At 39.3% G+C, this 20,828-nt stretch overlaps 1 protein-coding gene and 3 non-coding genes across 4 annotated transcripts in view; 1 reads left to right on the forward strand and 3 right to left on the reverse strand.

Annotated features, from left to right (window-relative positions):
- Positions 1-20,828, reverse strand: part of LOC132891954 (protein NLRC5-like) — an 888,139-nt gene that overhangs the window by 575,677 nt on the left and 291,634 nt on the right. The gene's annotated exons all lie outside the window — the stretch shown is intronic.
- trnai-gau (transfer RNA isoleucine (anticodon GAU)) lies at positions 4,143-4,215 on the forward strand. The gene has a single exon. It is a non-coding gene; the product is annotated as a tRNA-Ile (tRNA).
- LOC132897574 (U2 spliceosomal RNA) lies at positions 12,702-12,894 on the reverse strand. The gene has a single exon (XR_009656345.1). It is a non-coding gene; the product is annotated as a U2 spliceosomal RNA (small nuclear RNA).
- On the reverse strand, positions 14,585-14,699 carry LOC132896576 (U5 spliceosomal RNA). Its single transcript, XR_009656098.1, has one exon. It is a non-coding gene; the product is annotated as a U5 spliceosomal RNA (small nuclear RNA).

Here is a 20,828-nt window from a genome sequence, read left to right on the forward strand (position 1 = left end):
CATCTCCCCTGCTGCAGTGACAGACTCTGCACTGTACTACTGCGCTCTGAGGCCCACAGTGACAGGAAACCCAACTACACTGTACAAAAAGCACTACACATGACTGGAGCAGAGCCGTGCTTTTCTCACAAGATGGAGCTCTTTACATGTTTGCCCTCACTTCTTCATGATATCAGTTTAACCATCATTTTTACACTGACAATATGCTGTGGTAATACGTTATTTTAAAGGAAGACAATATTGGAGGTAAACTAATGTCTTATTCTTGGTAGAATAAAAGCCCAACTTGCACTTCACTATTCTTTAGTCTTTATTTATAAAGACCTGTATTTCTTTATAATTATAATAACTACAATATGTTTCCTCTGTTATGAAACAGGCCTTAAATTATCACTAGAAGCTAAAAAGCACTAAACAAGTTTTTAATAAGTTCATATACATCCCACTTTCTAAAGTCAAGATCCTGCAAATCCATGTGATTTTACACAGTGAGGTGTGTTTTAGTGAAATGAAGTCATTATTGAGAATTTCTGATATATATTAGCCTGGTGGATACACAGTACAACTAGGAACAGCTATCACACATAATATAATCTTATACCTTTTATATATTTTCTTAAAAATGAGAAAATTGTCATGCTTGTGTGCAATTTACTTTCAGTGTTTCCTTTTTTTTATAATAAACTGTTTATTTGTGAATTATTCTTAAATGCTGAAGCATTTCTCAAGTATGTCTCAAGGCTTGTAAAAATATTTCTGCAAACAAAGACTAAACAATGGGAGAAAATCTTTCAGCAACATTGGTAACAGCCGAACATTGGCACCAGTTACCAGTTCTGTTCATACGAACTTTCATTTCTGAGAGGCTCCATAAGCAAAACTCTTCTTTAACATAATGAGAGCATGAAAACTGATTCCATCATTGTCTTGATTGTTGGATTTTAAGTCATCCTTTTAATGTACTTCTTATGTTTAATGACAGTTTTTCAATGAAAAAATACTGTTTCACAAAAATGTTCAGTGACTACGTTTACATGCACGTCCAAATCGAGCTGCTGTTGGTAATCGAGCAAAGGGTCCCAGCAGGGGTGCCAGAGAAATCCAATCCTACATGCACAAGTGAAATCGGGCTATTGTGCAAGGTGCATTGTGCACCCGAGCCACACGTGGCGCTACACGCCCCATCGTGTTGGTACACTTCCGGTTGTCGTCATGAAGAAGAGCTATAGTGTTGCCAGATACTGCTGACGTTTTCCAGCCCAAAACATGTTCAAATCCGCCAAAATGCACTTAAAACCCCCAATCTGGCAACACTAGCAGTTCCGTGTTCAAGCTGTTAGGCTTGCTCTAACAGACTATGGCTACAAACTGTCCGGCGCAGACCACTGTTTTGTAAGACAACTTATTTTGCACAATAATATTTTTCTAAAGTCCATTTTTTGCTTACAAAAATATATATATTTTTTGCTTACAATTTAACTTATGTCTTAATAAACACACAAAAAGTTCAATTGTTTTGTTTTTATTGACATTCTTCAGATGTTGGAGATATATATATATATATATATATATATATATATATATATATATATATATATACACACACACACAAATACAATGACTTGTTTATGTACACAATTCACAGCTATGCAACAGCTGTACAGATGTATTTGGTGATACAGTAAGTGAGCTAAATTTTAACAGTGCAAACAATGCCACAAAAAGAAAAGATTCATGCCGTTGTCATGATTCGTTGTCATGCCGACCGAGGCTGTTGTGTTTCCCGCTTGTGGTCTCGTCACTCGTCACTTCCGGAAGTAGCTCGACAACTAGCTCGATAGGGTATACATGCGCAAAATAGCTCGGCAGAAATCGCATAAACTAGGTCGTGTAGGTCGATTCTGAGAAATCAAGTTCGGTTCAATTTCAGCTGAATTAAGGTGTATACATGGCATTTTGAACTTCGATTTCAGTCGAGCAACGGCAGAAATTCGATTCTCTCTATGTGCATGTAAACGTAGTGAGTGATTCCTTGATGACTTCTGTTAAAAGTGAGTTTGGATATTTGGGGTTTATATTCTTTTTTCAGGGTTTTTTTCACAATCTATTTTTTTATACCAACACAAAAGCTATACACTACAACAAAAAGACAAGAGACAAAGACAACAGTGCACAAACAATGAGCACAAGATGTGCAGTGAACCAAGGGAAGAGGCAGATTTTCAAAAGTGCAAATTAAATCCTTAAGTGATTTATACAGTATCAGTGATTTGTATCAGTTTTTTTTTCTATTACCATTTTCTACACCGCAGAACAATACTGAAGACACCAAAACTTTGAAAAAACATATGGAACACACACGGAACTATGTGACATACAAAAAAGTAAAAAAAAAATCCCACAGGCTACAGGAATGACAGACCGCATAAGAAACAAGGGGATGGGGGCGTCGTGGCTCAGGTGGCTAGGGCGCCATCCCGGGGACCCGGGTTCTGTTCCGACCCGGGGTCATTTCCCGGTCCCTCCCCGTCTCTCTCCTGCTCGTTTCCTGTCTCTGCACTGCACTGTCCTGTCCTGTCCAATAGAGGGTGGAAAAACCCCCAAAAAATCTTTAAAAAAAAATAAGGGGATACAAAAAAATGACAAAACCTACACAATGATCGCAATGTAAAAGATAGTGCAAAAACTTCATCATCCCACCAGCGAAGCAGGCAGGGGCCCAATACAGACACGGCAACCACCAATGGGCCACATCACCGACACCAGACAGACCAAACACAGGGCAGCAAACGGGAGAGTAGAGCCGACACCAGTGCGCAGCTTTGTCCTCAACCTGCACTGCAACGACCTCATGCCATCTCTCCTGCACATCTAACATTGTGTGTGTGAGTGAGAGAGAGATTTTGATCCTATATATATATATATATATATATATATAATCAAAATCTCTCTATTCTTTATTCATTTTTTTATTTCACAATCTATTTTATTTACTACACACAGATCAAAACCTCTCTCTCTCTCTCTCTCTCTGTGTGCATGTGTGCACTCATAAGGGAGATCATTACCCCCTTGACACTGTGGATAACAGTTGAAATAATCAAGACTGCATGATTGGGGGGTAACAGTGAAATGAGCGAGCACAGAGAACACATTTACCTCATTATTTAGCTTATTATTTGCTCATTCTTTCGTGTGAATGTTTGTTCATTTAATTAAAAACATGCTTGGAAGAAAAGAAATTGCCAAAAACGTAAAATAGTTTCATTCATCAATTACCACATTACATATGTAATGCTTCCAGATGATACATATATGTTCTTTACCAGCTGGGAGGTCCGTATGGTGAAATACTGTACCGTGACCGAGGTCTTGAAAGTACTGACCGAGGCCCTCTGAGCTGAGGTCCGTATTCAAGGCCGAGGTCATGGTATTTCACCATATGAACCGACCTTAAGCTGGTAAATAATATATTTATTTTTTTCTTTATCAAATTCTAACAGAAAACAAGAGCGCCTGAAAGGGAAAACCGAGCTGAGGCGAGCCGCCATTTTGAATTCTTATTCATGGCTGTAATGCAAATGGCTTCCTCCTCGGTATACAAGTTCACTTCCATGGCAGGAAAAAAACTACATTTTGCTCAGCGTTAGCAACAGTTACAGGATTTTAGCTTTCTCCTGAAATGTTTTCTTTTATTTCTTCTTCCTCAGGGTAGTAAAACTTGCTTTCATTGTGAAGACTGTCGTTATCACTATCCATGCTGTAAAATTAATGCTATTCTCCTGAGAAATGCTGGCAAAAATTTATAAGATTTTTGATAATCTTATTTAAAAAAAAGATAAATGTTGACAAAAAATGCTACTGTGTTTGTTGTTGTTGTGAACGAGCGAGTCGCCAGAGGTCCATAACCGGGGTCCATAACTGGGGTCCATATCGTAGGATACGGACCCGCTTGCCAGCCAATCAGAGCGCAGGATTTGATGGAAACCGGACCACGAAAAAAATAATACATATTATTTTAAACACTTTATATTTCATTAGATTTTGGTTAAAAAGGAGCACCATGAGACCTTACTGATTGGATTTCGCAACTACTAATGTTTATATCGGTGACATGACTGCTTAGATGGAAGCATGATCTTGCTGAAATAGCTCAGTAGGGAGAGCGTTAGACTGATGCTCTAAAGGTCCCTGGTTCAATCCTGGGTTTTGGCACTGAGGTGTGTGTTCATCTAAGCTTTTGACCAAGGGTCTGTTTGATTTTTTTGCCAGGTCGCTGTCAGTATATGCCAGTAATTTGGTGGTGAAAGCAATCCGGCCTCTGTTTCATGGTGTAATGGTTAGCACTGTAGACTTTGACTCCAGTTACCCAAGTTCAAATCTCTGTAGAGCCTTTGTTTGCAGCTTGTAATATACACAGATTGTCTCAACTACAGGGTCCTTTTGGTCAAGCACGCTATCATTCCCCAAACCCTTTGTTTCCATTAAAGTGCGTGTCTTACGAAAATTACACCTTATAAAACTAGACATGTTAAATAGTTTACTGTCTAAATTGTATTTTAATATGAGACCTAAAGTTTGGCTCTTTGAGTCCGCCATTACACAAACGCGTTCCTGGTAAGTTACTGTTCATTCAAAGAAGTGGCGTCATATGCAAAACGCTTGACAGTTTGTAGCATTTCTGGCTTCATCTGCTTTGCAAAGTGTAGCACATTTTAATTTTTTTTTTTAATTCCACAACAAAACTAAAACCAAAGCATGCCTCCTAAGGGGTGTGTCCTTCAAGGCTGTTCAAGTGTAGCCAATAAAAAAAGCAGAATTTTGATCCACTGTAGCCCAAAGTCAGCAGGACACTTGCGGAATGAATGGGTTTGATTTGTACCGACAAAGAGAGGCAACTTCAAGCCGACAGGACGGTTTGTTGTCTGCTCCATACATTTTGAAAAAGATACATTTATGAGGCAGATTCACATAGAAGGATTTGAGCGATGTCTGGTACATGAAGCAGTTCCTATGATCTGGAAACAAAAGCCAGCAACGCCATCCCAAAGAGCTCACCGCACAGTAAAGGGCATGCTTGCGTTTAGCCTGTTGCTTGAACTTACCGTATGAGGTGTCCATCAGCGTCGCCAGACCCATTTTACTGGGGCACGTGCCCCAGTATATATCTGCTGTGCCCCAGTAATATTTCCTGATCACATTTCAGAAACAGTAATGTATTTGGCACTGCGGAATAACCGTATATGACCGATGTGTCCAAATCACACCCATTTGTCTCTATTAAATTGCTGGTGGAACACTCATCACACAATTAACACACATATATCACATGAAACCACATGACTTGAGCTTCCCAAAGGTGCTACCCACGAGTTCCTGTGATAAACAGTTTGCGATAAATTGAACATCAATGAATTCACATCAGATTTAATGATATTCTGCATACAGCTCTGTGTCCATCTCCACACCCGTTCTTATCGGCACAATACCTCACTAACTCCTGAGTTTACATGACAAACCATACATCAAAATAAACAACAGTCCCTACCATTTCAAATGGTATAAAGCAGGGCTGTAGTACTCGACTCCGGTCTCAGACTCGAGTCCGGACTCGAGACCGTTTTTTGATGGTCTTGGACTTGTCTCGGACTCCCTAGTAGTTTGACTCGAACTTGTCTCGGTCTCGGGCACTGGTCTCGCTTTGGTCTCGACCGAGTCCACACCGAGTCCGCCTTTATTATGTCTAGAGTGGAGCTTGATAACTAATCGCACAGTAGTTTACATGATCCCGTGTTTACAAGTATCTTCGCGCTCTCTGAATGTTCTTCACTAATCGAACACACCCCCCACACACAGGCACACACACTGACAAGCGAAAAGCGAAGATGTCCGCCAATTCCAGTATAATTAAATTTGCGTATATAAATCACCAGGAGTTTCTCAGCACTGACTTAAAAAAGAAGCACAAGGCAGACTGCAAATTCTGCAAAATGACCATTTCAGAGACCTATGGGACAACGTCAAATTTCAATAGACACCTGCAGAGGCAGCATCCATCATGGTAAGTTACAGTGGTGCTTGAAAGTTTGTGAACCCTTTAGAATTTTCGATATTTCTGCATAAATATCACTGAAAACATCATCAGATTTTCACAGAAGTCCTAAAAGTAGATAAAGAGAACCCAGTTAAACAAATGAGACAAAAATATTATACTTGGTCATTTATTTATTGAGGAAAATGATCCAATATTACATATCTGTGAGTGGCAAAAGTATGTGAACCCCTAGGATTAGCAGTTAATTTGAAGGTGAAATTAGAGTCAGGTGTTTTCAATCAATGGGATGACAATCAGGTGTGAGTGGGCACCCTGTTTTATTTAAAGAACAGGGATCTATCAAAGTCTGAGCTTCACAACACACATTTGTGGAAGTGTATCATGGCATGAACAAAGGAGATTTCTGAGGACCTCAGAAAAAGCATTGTTGATGCTCATCAGGCTGGAAAAGGTTACAAAACCATCTCTAAAGAGTTTGGACTCCACCAATCCACAGTCAGACAGATTGTGTACAAATGGAGGAAATTCAAGACCATTGTTACCCTCCCTAGGAGTGGTCGACCAACAAAGATCACTCCAAGAGCATGGTGTGTAATAGTCAGCGAGGTCACAAAGGACCCCAGGGTAACTTCTAAGCAACTGAAGGCCTTTCTCACATTGGCTAATGTTAATGTTCATGAGTCCACCATCAGGAGAACACTGAACAACAATCGTGTGCATGGCAGGATTGCAAGGAGAAAGCCACTGCTCTCCAAAAAGAACATTGCTGCTCATCTGCAGTTTGCTAAAGATCACGTGGACAAGCCAGAAGGCTGTTGGAAATATGTTTTGTGGATGGATGAGACCAAAATAGAACTTTTTGGTTTAAATGAGAAGCATTATGTTTGGAGAAAGGAAAACACTGCATTCCAGCATAAGAACCTTATCCCATCTGTGAAACATGGTGGTGGTAGTATCATGGTTTGGGCCTGTTTTGCTGCATCTGGGCCAGGACAGCTTGCCATCATTGATGTAACAATGAATTCTGAATTATACCAGCAAATTCTAAAGGAAAATGTCAGGACATCTGTCCATGAACTGAATCTCAAGAGAAAGTGGGTCATGCAGCAAGACAACGACCCTAAGCACACAAGTCGTTCTACCAAAGAATGGGTAAAGAAGAATAAAGTTAATGTTTTGGAATGGCCAAGTCAAAGTCCTGACCTTAATCCAATGGAAATGTTGTGGAAGGACTTGAAGCGAGCAGTTCATGTGAGGAAACCCACCAACATCCCAGAGTTGAAGCTGTTCTGTACGGAGGAACGGGCTAAAATTCCTCCAAGCCAGTGTGCAGGACTGATCAACAGTTACCGCAAACGTTTAGTTGCAGTTATTGCTGCACAAGGGGGTCACACCAGATACTGAAAGCAAAGGTTCACATACTTTTGCCACTCAGAGATATGTAATATTTCCTCAATAAATAAATGACCAAGTATCATATTTTTGTCTCATTTGTTTAACTGGGTTCTCTTTATCTACTTTTAAGACTTGTGTGAAAATCTGATGATGTTTTAGGTCATATTTATGCAGAAATATAGAAAATTCTAAATGGTTCACAAACTTTCAAGCACCACTGTAACTGCATACAGCTAGTAGGAGGTGCTAGCTTAGCTTTATCTACTACCATGTGAATTACTAGTAACGCTAGCTAACAAGCTATAGAGGACAAATGATAATATGACTTTGGATACAACGTTCTCATACGTCTGGTATTTCATCATGTAAAAAAATCAAACGAGTATTTAAGAGATTAGTTATCGTGTATTGTATTTTGGCTATGCATGTTTGTGGTTGTGTTGGAATGCTCAACGTTAGAGTTCAGTCAACTTTGCACCAGCCTGCTAGCTGCTAAGTCGGTCCTTAAAGTTACACGTTTGACTTCACTTGTGTATTTTGGAAGCTACCTGTCATGTTTGTGAGAGCAGTTGTTAATTTGGGTAGTGTTATCTGACATGGGTGATTTCGTTTTTAACTGGGGAGGTTTAGCGACAGCCAAGTACAAACATTACTCTTAAATCTTGTAGCACTAGGAAAGATTCACGTTTATCTAACAGGCATAAGCTTGCCTGCATGTCTCTGAAATTAAATGGAGCAAAGCTATATTGTGTTATTGCCGAGTTGCTTGTTGATTTATATCACTGAATAATATAATTGTGTTGTTGGTACCATATGATCTGAACACAATAGCAGAGAGTTAAGTTAGGTCAGATATTCTAGAGAATTTTTAACTAATGATATTGTGGCTACAATCTCAAATGGAAGGCTGCTGTGTCCCCTTTATCTGCTGTATTTAAGATCAAAATAATCATTCCTACCCTAACATGTCCTGTATGTTTGGAGTAAGGTAGCCTACATTCCATTGCCATTTGAATGTGCTAATTTAAAACTTATGACAGGCATATTCTCTGTGCAGTTTCTCTTCTGTAACTATTACTACTGCAAATACAGTATGGCTCTCCCTTTCCTTTATGCCAGTGTCTGGGCAGGACTTTAAATGTCATTTCAGTTTCATAACATTTAATAAACAAAGACAGCCATTTTACTAGTTGTGATTTATTCTGATAAAACTGAAATTTCACAGTATGGACACGAATGAATGATTGGTACATATTTTACTGCTCTCTTTAAATAAGGCTTGTTATCTCCATGTTATTCAGTCCCGACACTTATAGATGCTTTTGTATTTCTATCTCCAGGCTGCAGGAGTATCGGCGAGGACTTCAACGGGGGGAGTCACAACCAACAATTGAAGCGTTTCAGCAGCAAGTTAAAGTTTACAATGTGTCTTCTTCAAGACAGCAAGCCATCAACGACTCAATCATTCATGACCTTGTCATTGGCTGCTGTCTACCTCTGTCACTGGTGGAAAATGAACATTTTCTGCATTTTCTTCACGTCATGGATGAAAGGTACATCCCAATCTCCAGATCAACCATCACCACGAAACCCATACCTCAACTAGTAATGAGGGTGAAAGAATGCATCAAGTCCAGTCTGATAGAACAGAAATCAATTTCTGTAACCGCTGATATATGGTCAGACCGCACAATGAGATCCTACCTGGGAGTCACAGCTCACGTTCTCAACTCCACAGCCAGTGGTTACACTTTGAATACTTATCTCCTTGACTGCAGGAGATTCAGAGGGCGTCACAGCTCTGAACATATTTCTGCTGCATTTGATGACATTTTGGATGAGTACAATATCAGTGATAAGGTAGATTTTGTCATTACAGACAATGCAGCAAACATGAAAAAGGCCTTTAAAGTCAAAATGGCAGGCTACTCAGATGATGGTGAGAATGACAGTTCGGATGAGGAGGACATGGTTGGGGAACAGCTGGATACAGACTTTCTTGTTGGTTCTCGTCAACGACTGTCCTGCTTTGCCCACAGTCTCCAATTGGCTGTCGTGGATGGAATGAAAGAAGTGAAAGTGATGTCTCGAGCACTCTCTAAAATAACCAAACTTGCCAGTCTGCTCCATACCAGCACTGTGTTTAAGGATAAATTTGAGGCTGCTTTTGGGAGAGGTAAAAGCATTCCTGTTGCAAATATCACAAGGTGGAGTTCGCAATTCAGACAGATGCAAGCAGTCATCGAACTATATCACACTGCACTCACTCATATGTGCTCAGTGGACTTTGAGAACATTATCCTCAGCTCACATGAATGGGCCCAGTGTAAAGAACTAGCACAAATTCTTGGACCCTTTGCTGAGGCCACTGAATTGACACAGGGTGACAAAGTTGTGACCATCAGCATGGTTGTCCCGACTGTCCTTGAACTACATTCCCACTTGACAGAAATGGATGGTAAAAAAAACTGTGTAGGTTACTGACCAGGGCCCTCAGAGCCTCACTTAAAAGAAGATTTGCCGGCATCTTTGTTGGATTCGGAATGGCAGAAGATGAGGGCCTTGATTTGCCATTCAGCCATGATGTATACATGCAGGGAGCAATGCTGGACCCCCAGTTTGGGTTGAACTGGGTTGAATTGGATGTCAGAACCAGTGGCAATGCAAAGAAGGAACTGCAGAAGTCACTAATGGGTATATATTTCAAAGTTCACCTCAGAAATACACTGTACTGGAGGTTTTCAAAGCGAAAGAACTAAGGTTTATTTTTTGTTTCTTTTTTCCAGACCGCTTGATCGCGCAGGCTAAGAAAGTGGATCTGGACATCTGTGAGGAACTCCAAGAACCAACCCCGGAGGATTCTCCCCCAAGCGCCAAGGCTCAACGACTCCTGGCAAAGTATAAAGCTCACAAAAAGAACCATTCCACCCATAGATACCATCAAAGTGTCAACAGTGAGGTAAATGCATACCTGGAGGATATTCAGAACTGCCCAGCAGAGGATGATGCCCTTGTATTTTGGTTGAAAAACAAGGACAAATACCGTCATCTGCATGCCCTCGCTGTCAAGGTCCTTACTGTACCTGCTGCTTCAGCTCCAGTTGAAAGAGTGTTTAGTGCCGGAGGGCTCATTATGAGGCCCCATAGAGCCAGTCTAGGAGCAGAAATGCTTTCCTCCCTCATATATCTGAAATGTAACAAATCACATCTGTAAAACTGAGTAGTTGTTACATATTCATGTTAAAGTTTGTTGATAGTTTACACAGATTGGTGATTGTCACACATTTAAATGTTTTACTTACCTGACCTGCAGATGGGATGCTACACTCAGTTTATAATTTACTCTCTCTTCATTGACGTTTATGTGAAAAAGGCTATTGATGAATACAACTGATACTATTGACTGGTTCCACCTCATTGAGTGTAGTGGGGTGTGGGTGTGAGACACCTAGATTTATTACCCTTGTTGCAGTTATAGGCAGTAGCTTTACTTGCCTTACCTTTTGTTAAAAACAAACAAAAAAAAAAGCTATTGAAGTATACAATTGGTTTTTGGTCCATGTGTGTGTGTTGGTGTGTGTGTGTGTCAGAGAGTGAGAGAGTGAGTGTGTGTGTGTGTGTGAGAGAGAGACACCTAACTTGCTTAAACAATGAACACTGACTGTGTATTGCACTTACTTCTCAAATAAAAATGTTAAATTGCACTCTGTTTTTTTTTATGTTTTCCCATTAGCCCATGTCCAAATCAACATATTTTCAGGGAAGGCATAAACCAAGCATAGGGGGTACACACTTCTAATACTGGCCATTTCTTGTGCACACTTTGTCTGGAGTGAAGCATTATTGCCATTTGCAGTAGTTCATCAAATATTCAGTTCTAGTATCATGTAGTGAATAGTAGTGGCTTGGTGTTTGTAACAGTTTCTAACACATTACACTTAGCTGACATTTTTATGCAAAACAACCTACAGTTATTTAAGTACAGGGTATTGGTTACAGAGCAATGTGAGGTTAGGTGCTTTGCTCAAGGACATTTAGGCCATGAATGAACGTGTAGGGACAAATATTCTTCCTACAGGTAAGGGTGGGATTCATACCTGACACCTAACACCAGGTATCACCAGATGTATTTGTTTTCTTTAGATAATATGTCAAAGGTAAGGGTTAAACTTGGTAAAACCATGGGTGTTGTGACACTTTTCCTAACAAATAACCCAATATTATCTTGATGCTGTAATGCATACGACTTGTTTTAACTGTCCTGGACTTGGTCTTGACTCGGACTCGAATCTTTTTGGACTCGGTCTTGACTCGGACTCGGAACCTCTTTGGACTCGGTCTTGACTCGGTCTCGACTAGTCCTGGTGTTGGACTTGTCTTGGACTCGACCAAGGTGGTCTTGACTACAGCCCTGGTATAAAGTATTCATCCATGCCTTTTGCCTTTCCCAAGTAATCCAGTTTTTAAATTACAGCAAATTACAGCAAAAATTTGTCTACAACTTCGGAATGATATTCTAATGTAGCTTACATTACGTAATGTCGGTGCATGATATATTTTTACAAATTATTGCTAAGACATACAGTAGGCTATGTTGCCAGATTCCAGACAATCCACACAAGTATGAAAAGATATTTCGGTTGCCATGCTTCCTATAGTGGCATACATTCAACAGCATGGAAAATTCATAAACGCAAAATGTTTTTCCTTGACACAAAAGCCTGATGTAAATATGCACATATTATCATAACCTAGACTGCCTTGGAAAAAAAAACAGATTATATTATAGCATGTATACAAACATCACAATTACAAAGAGACACTGCTTTATCATAACTGTGAAAGTTGAACATCAAATCAGTAAAAATATATATACTGTATATATAAAACAAAATAAAATAAAATAGTACCATGAACTCCCCGGGTTCCAGAAAACAGCTGCTGCAGTTGTTGATCATCTTCACGAGCGACTTGGCTTGTATATTTGTCCGTCTCTTTCTCTGTGGCTATAGGTTCTAAATCATCCTCAGACAACCAACCAAAGATTGAGGACAAATTTGAAGAGCTTTGGTGTCTTTTTCAAAAGAATCGGTATCAAGAACGCACTGCAAAGCCACTACAATACCATAAAGATGCATAGAACAAAAAGAGCAAATCCCATCAGCTTTCTGCTCAAAAACATCCCTTTGCCATCTTTATTTAAAAAACATATCAAAATGATTCATTAAAAAAAAGATATATCTTTTTTTTAAACAAGAATACTAATTCTGGAAGTATTACAATACCAAGTTGATATACAGAGCAGAAAAAAAACAAGCCCCTATTCCAGCTTCCTGCTCTAAAAATCTCTTTAGGACAACATTCTCATTTAGAGAATACATCAGAGATCAAACTAATAAAAACAGATACTACACTTGATCTTAGCCAAAAGACCAAGAAAGGATAACTTGTTGCAGTCAATGGCTTTAAATATACCACTTCCAAATATTAAAATCCAGAAAGGTAAACACAGCTAGAATCCAGCCCCAACAGCTGGATCCTTTTGAAGAGAGACGTCACCGTGTGTGTGTGTGTGGGGGGGTCATCCAAAAAGCCCAATATTGCTAACCGGGGCGTCAGAAACATTTTTAATATCAGGGGAACACACTGGTGGGGGGTCTGGGGGTCGTCCCCCAGAAAATTTGTAATTAATTAGATGCCATTTCCTGCATTCTGGTGTATTTTTAACAGGTTGTTAAACACCTAATTTTACCTACAAAAGTCACTTAATTCAATGACTATTTTAGAGACTCAACAATAAGTCCTCATTCAACCAGTCCATATATTCATCAGCCTGTTTTTAAACCCACTGCTCTGCTTAAGATAATGAGATGAATGTGACACAATTTATCACCAACAATGACTTTATGGGTGCATTTTATTTTTTATTTTGTGTTTCCTTTTTTATTTAGTTTTAGACATGACACAACATGCCACTGTGCCAAGCAATAGTGACACTCAACTGTATGTTTAAAAATAAGAATATTCATAATTTCACACAATGAACAGGCATGACATGGCATCATGCAAACTTCATAACACAAAATCACACTGTGTCAAGCAATGACACATAAAAGAGAACTTCACACAATGAACAAGTGCAGTTTTGTCAACCTACATGCAATGGTGGTACTACAGTAACATTTACAGATTAGTATAACAAATAGATTTATAGATATAACTCCTTCTTACATTGGTACCACCACAATTTCTACCACTTCATCACTTTTATCCCCCTTTCCTTCACAATCCACCTGGAATAACATCCATCTCTCTCCATTGCTTTCCTTTCTGCTATTCCTTCCCCATACCCTGATTTCCCATCTTACTTTCCAGAAAACTGGCAAAGACCAGACAAAACAAGTTCTTCAAATCACAACAGGGAATCAATAAATATCATCAGAGCAGACTTGACCTCATTCTTGGCATTACAATAAAGTAGGCCTACTGGGTTTGAATTAAATGATAGCTAACATTAAGCTATCTGATACATCTCCTAACATTGACTAGCCAGATAACTGCACTAACACTTCCATTGGGACAAAAAAAACCCCTGTCCTGTGGGGAAATTTTGACTGACTTTCCGCTTCTTTGTAAAGAAGTTCCTTATGTTCATTGTGTCTGGGGAGGAGCAAATACTGCAAACAATTCATCATCAACCAAGAATACCCCATTAGGCTAAGCTTATTTCATTGTTTAGTTGAACATTAATTTAACGTGGCCTAGGGTTAATTTTGAGGGCATATAACAAGGTGGCAATAGGGCTGATGTTACCTCTTCCACCTTCGAGCAGCTGCACCTTACACCAAAATTTATCTGCTTGCACTGAGATTCACTTCACTTGCATGCAATGAGTTGTTGTAGGGAACGCCTGGAAAACCCGGAGTGGATTTTCAGTGGTATGTGTATTCTCTTATCTATCAAGTGGAATGGATTCTTTCACAAAGCAATAGAAACAGCGCTGGGTGAACTAATATTTTATGTTCAATGTGGGGGGTCCAAACGAAGAATTATGAAATGTGAAGGGGACATGTCCCCTTCAAATTCAATGGTGGCGACGCCCATGTTTCTAACATTCAACCACCAAACATATCCAGTGCCACCAAAGCAAAGCCTGCAAAAATAAGTTCAATTCATTAACATTCCGCTCCATGGAAATCTTTAGTAAAAGGTGAAAGATTTACATGACAATGAAGAGAAACCTACCGGATATTGTCTGAATTCTGTTCCAAAAATCACTAAAAGCTTGTCCGCCATTATTAGATTGCAGCTATTTACAGCTTGGCGGCGCTGCATGTGTGATGTCATTTGTGCCAGTACCTTCTTTTGTTTCCATACGGACTCTATACTATTCTCTGCAGTTGTGTGCATTCTTGATACCGATTCTTTTGAAAAAGACACGAAAGCTCTTCAAATTCGTCCTCAATCTTTGGTTTTTTGTTTGAGGATGATTTAGAACCTATAGCCACGGTAAAGGAGGCGGATTAATTTTTGTTTGTTTGTTTGCTCGTTTTTTGTTTGCTCATTGGTCTAGGGGTATGATTTTTGCCTAGAGTATGAAAGGTACTGGATTCAAATCCCCAGTGAGTCCAGTTTTTACCTTAAATGGTCGACCAGGGCTGGTGGTGACATGGATTTCACTTGGCTGCATCGTTCTTGAAGTGCTTGTTTAATGAATGGTATGGACTGTCAGACTCTGTAAGTGCTTCTTCGATGGTGGAGTGGCTGGCTGGTTTATGTTCTAGGGCTCCCTCATTATCTGTGTTACCTTCCGACTCTCTTTTTTAGTTATGTTGTCATAATTTGTCTTGCCGGAGTCCCTGCTTGCACTGAGCACATACACTGTATACTGTGCTTAACCATTAGGTAACAATGGGCATACCTAAAAACCTGTTTCTCTCTCTCTTGTGACACATCCATCCTGAGATACCAGTGAAGCTGACATCTCCTGCTCTTCACATCTGCCTGATCTATCCTGATGCCCTACGTCTGGCTGGAGTCTCATCACATCTCTCTTGTTGAGGATGGCCCCATCTGGACAGTTGAAAGATACACTTAGAAGATGGCTCTGGACACTTACAGTATTGCTATGATGGTTTGGGACTGCAACTGTCATGGTGACTTTGGGACTGCAGTCATATTTCTGCAAAATTAGAAAAAAATTCTAAAGGGTTCACAAACTTTCAAGCCCAACTGTAGGTTAATTTAACCATTTGAAAAGTAAGCAGGAAATGCTGGTTATTTCTTAAGGTGCAGAATATTGCACTGCATGCTCAGAGTAGCTGACTAAGGTCAGTAATCCAGCTCTGTAAAAAGTCACTCTAACATGTTTATCTGATGTCTTTAATTGGCATCTAGGGTAACAGCAGTAAGCAAAAGTTGATAAACATTCCAAGATGTTAACAGCTTGATTTAGCTTGATATCTACAGTACCTTGAAAAAGTATTCATACCCCTGGAACTTTTTCACATTTTTTGGGAGAAAAACCGGGGTCAACCTGTTGACTGAGCTTTTCACAGCTGCTGAAGATTGGAGCCACAGCAGAACCTTGAAGCCGCTCCTCAAAACAACCCACAGAAACTGTTGTAACGTCACTCACAACTTTACTTCCTAGATGCAGTTAGCTTCTGTTTACTATTTACGGAAGCGTATTAGGGCCACTTGGAGAAAATATTTTTTTCTAAATTCCGAGATTAAAAGTCGGAAATTTCAAGGAAAAAGTCGAAATTCCGAGATTAAAAGTCGAAATTTTCGAGAAAAAAAAAGTCAGAATTTTCGAGAAAAAAAGTCGAAATTTTCGAGATTAAAAGTCGAAATTTTTGAGAAAAAAAGTCGAAATTATGACATACAAAGAACGCATGCTCTAACTGCTGCCATGGCAACCGGAAAGGGAATGCGTGGAAAGTGGCTGCCAACCAGCCTGGCCCTGAACATGTGAACTTATCGACGTTGACTCTGAATGCAAGACACAAGGGATGCAGTTGAAAGGTAAGATTATCATTCTGTTCTGTTTGATGTTACATTGCATTGCGGATATGGTTAAGGGTACGCAATATCAATTAGGATCAGAAGTGACACTTACTACCATGCAGGCTGCATGCTACAACCACAAGGCGTACTGCTAGTTTAGAAACCTGGACATGACACTACCCTTAGTAGCCTATCATGTCCGAGTGCTAAACGTTTGTGCGTACAGTGAAACGACACAATTGGTGTCTGTATAATGACTGCAGAAACCCATTTCATCTAGCTAGTATTGCTAATATTATGCTAACGCCACTACAGTAGGCCTAAGCCTCGTCTGTAGAGCAGAAGGGTTTCCAAGTCACCTCTAATATTTCAGTCTAGAGACATCAAACATATAATTTGCCTCGGCAGGCTAGATGAATAATTCCACTTGTACCTACCTGAAGTGTCATGAGTCCAGGAGTTAAATTCCTATTAAACGTTTTCTGGTGAGATTAGCCCACTGAATTGTTTTCGTTTTGGATTAATTGGCTATGAAAGTAGTTTAATCAAGGAAGATAACGTTAGCCTAAATTTGGGCTCAGCATGGGATGACTTTTGATGTTATCAGGGAAGCCTGTGGGGATAAGATGGAACAGGCATATCTGTCCATACAATGTGATAGTAAAATATTGTGATTTCTACAGAAAGTATCATATGTGAACGTTCTGTTATGACTTTTCTCAGTTTAACACACTGATTTTCATATTTTCCTGTATGAAGTAGTGTTATCACACATGAAAATTAAATACATGATGTCAGAAGCACTTTGCAAATATTATCTGGTGCTACTCATATTCTTCAGTGTTATAATTTAATGCACTTGATCTGAGAATTCATAATGTATATATTTATTGTACATTGATTCCAGCATCATAAACCTAATGACAGATGACCAGCTAAGGGAATATCTGCCTTCCTATGGTGACCGACTGGCTGTTTTTGGATCCTGCAGACGGAAGGAAAAAGAACCCAGAAGTCACAAGTCAAAGGTCTTTGAGCGGCTTAAAGCAAAGATTGCAGGGAAAAAAGCTGATCGTGTGTCTGAGAGTGAGTGTCAAACCACAGCAAGAAATGCTCAGAAGAATGAGAGAAAAATTGAATTGGGATGGTTGCATTTTAGGAAAGGGGAATTTGTGCAGGTACGAACCAAAAAAGGAGGTGGAACCAGAAAAATGAGTGTTCAGAAGGAAAGTAAAAAATCAGACTTGATTGATAAAGCTGTGCAGTTGTTTTTTTCCAGGTGGAAGAAATGCAGACGGGAAGCTTGATGATTTTGACTGTGAGTTAACTGACTTTCAGCAGCATTCACTAGATGTTAGTGTCACCGCCTTGTTGACCACTTTTTTTTTTTGTATTTTGTTTTTGAGTTTACTTTACACACTTTAAGTGGCATGAACTTTAAGTGGTATGCTGCAGGGAATTGTGAATACCTGTTGTGTGCTTTAAGGACAACAAAATGCCTTCTAATAATGGATTAGGCCTACTGTTGTTGTTTTGTCTGCCTGGGAAGAGTTATTATCAGCAGAAAATTCCAGTTATCTTTATAAATAATTTCAGATGAGATGTCATGGATTTTAGTCGGAATTACAAATGTATGACTACTTGTTTACATTTCTCATGGCAACCACTGTTTTACTCCATACAGTTGCTGTTTACAGAAAAAAACATCTTACTTTTGAAGGCTTCCTTCTGTAAAGATTTTAAGGTGGCATTACAGTTCCAATGAAATTATATAGTTTTGCATTCTTTGTATTCTGATCTTTTAAATATCTGAATAAATAATTCAGTTAAAACTTGTTAGGATTTTGCATTTTTATTCATATTTATAAATGTTGAATGGTAGAACAAAATAACTTGACTGCTAATACATTTGATGTGAAAATAAGAAGCTACATCTTTTAAAGCAGGTATTACAAGTAAAAAAAAATTAATTGGCAATCAGTTAAACTGCAATATTTCAAATTGTGAATAAAATGGGCAAAGGAAAAAACAAAAAGACATCTCTGAAATGGCCTGTGCCTGTTGAGGTGTCCACGACCATGGCAACCTTGACATCATGTGTATCTTGTTGTGGATGTTACGGGATGCTTGAATACAGTACTCTCTCATCTTACAACAGGTGACAAGACAGCGTCCAATAAAATTAATGATTTACACCAAGATCATTGTTTATCAGCTGTCTGAGTGTGAGATACAGGTTAACTGTTTCAAACACATTTGTTAATGACAGATTATGCTCTGACATTAGGTCCACACAAATGTGAAACACATCATAACATGGAAAGTTTTTGAACATACACTCTTCAAGGCAGACTTCAACTTTCTCCAGGTCCACATTCTGCAAATAGTCTCTGCCTCCGTACAGCTGAGGGACTGCATGTAATATGGAGGGACATCCATGAGGTGAACGAGAGTTGTGGACTTGATGGACGCTGTGGTCATTCCAAGTCGATACAACCTCATCAACTTCTTCCTAGAGATCAGACATAATATTCAGTATATAAATTCTGTATTACAGTTTCAGTAACAGTATCCTGATTATCTAAGATGGAGTGGTTGAAATGGTTTCATTTGGGTGGGAGAAGGGGTGGGCACAATACAAACAAACCAGGAGCAGGGGTGTTGAAGTGGGAGGCAAAGTGGGATTCATTATCCAGGACCCAGTAGTAGGGGCCCTGGGCTAGGGATGGGACAGTTTTTTTAGGCCGAGGCACTATTGTGTAATGCCATGTGTAACAAATTCTCAGATCAAGTGCATTAAATTATAACACTGAAGAATTTGAGTAGCACCAGATAATATTTGCAAAGTGCTTCTGACATCATGTATTTAATTTTCATGTGTAATAACACTACTTCATACAGGAAAATATGAAAATCAGTGCGTTAAACTGAGAAAAGTCATAACAGAACGTTCACATATGATACTTTCTGTAGAAATCACAATATTTTACTATCACATTGTATGGACAGATATGCCTGTTCCATCTTATCCCCACAGGTTTCCCTGATAACATCAAAAGTCATCCCATGCTGAGCCCAAATTTAGGCTAACGTTATCTTCCTTGATTAAACTACTTTCATAGCCAATTAATCCAAAACGAAAACAATTCAGTGAGCTAATCTCACCAGAAAACGTTTAATAGGAATTTAACTCCTGGACTCATGACACTTCAGGTAGGTACAAGTGGAATTATTCATCTAGCCTGCCGAGGCAAATTATGTTTGATGTCTCTAGATTGAAATATTAGAGGTGACTTGGAAACCCTTCTGCTCTACAGACGAGGCTTAGGCCTACTGTAGTGGCGTTAGCATAATATTAGCAATACTAGCTAGATGAAATGGGTTTCTGCAGTCATTATACGGACACCAATTGTGTCGTTTCACTGTACGCACAAACGTTTAGCACTCGGACATGATCGGCTACTAAGGGTAGTGTCATGTCCAGGTTTCTAAACTAGCAGTACGCCTTGTGGTTGTAGCATGCAGCCTGCATGGTAGTAAGTGTCACTTCTGATCCTAATTGATATTACGTACCCTTAACCATATCCGCAATGCAATGTAACATCAAACAGAACAGAATGATAATCTTACCTTTCAACTGCATCCCTTGTGTCTTGCATTCAGAGTCAACGTCGCTAAGTTCACATGTTCAGGGCCAGGCCGGTTGGCAGCCACTTTCCATGACTTCTGTTTCTGGTGGCCATTCGTTGCCATGGCAGCAGTTAGAGCATGCGTTCTTTGTATGTCATAATTTCGACTTTTTTTCTCGAAGATTTCGACTTTTAATCTCGAAAATTTCAACTTTTTTTCTCGAAGATTTCGACTTTTAATCTTGAAAATTTCGACTTTTTTTCTCGAAAATTTCGACTTTTAATCTCGGAATTTCGAGTTTTTTCTTGAAATTTCCGACTTTTAATCTCGGAATTTAGAAAAAAATATTTTCTCCAAGTGGCCCTAATAGGCTTCCGTACTTTTTAAATGAAATTGATGAATGGGTTTTTTAGAGTAGTGAGTTAAAATAGGAATTTGGTTCTTTTATTCTATATGCTCATGTGGTATTATAGTAGATTTAGGAATAGTTACCTTATTTTTGAAAAGAAAGAAAAAAATCTTTATTTTACCTGCCCTAACTTTTTCCCTATTTTCTGGTTTTCTCCATGCTCAACAACACAGGTGTAGAATTGGGTGTGGGCAGTATGGGCGTGTCCCTACCAATATTTCTGATTGAAGAAAAAAATCCCCCCCCCCGTGCACGAGACACAAAGGGTTACTGTAGGTTTCCACTGGCCGAAACACCACGCCCAATTCGCTCATGAATATTCACTCTGGG

Source organism: Neoarius graeffei, chromosome 1 (genome assembly GCF_027579695.1).
Source record: "Neoarius graeffei isolate fNeoGra1 chromosome 1, fNeoGra1.pri, whole genome shotgun sequence".
NCBI classification, from domain to species: Eukaryota; Metazoa; Chordata; class Actinopteri; order Siluriformes; family Ariidae; genus Neoarius; species Neoarius graeffei.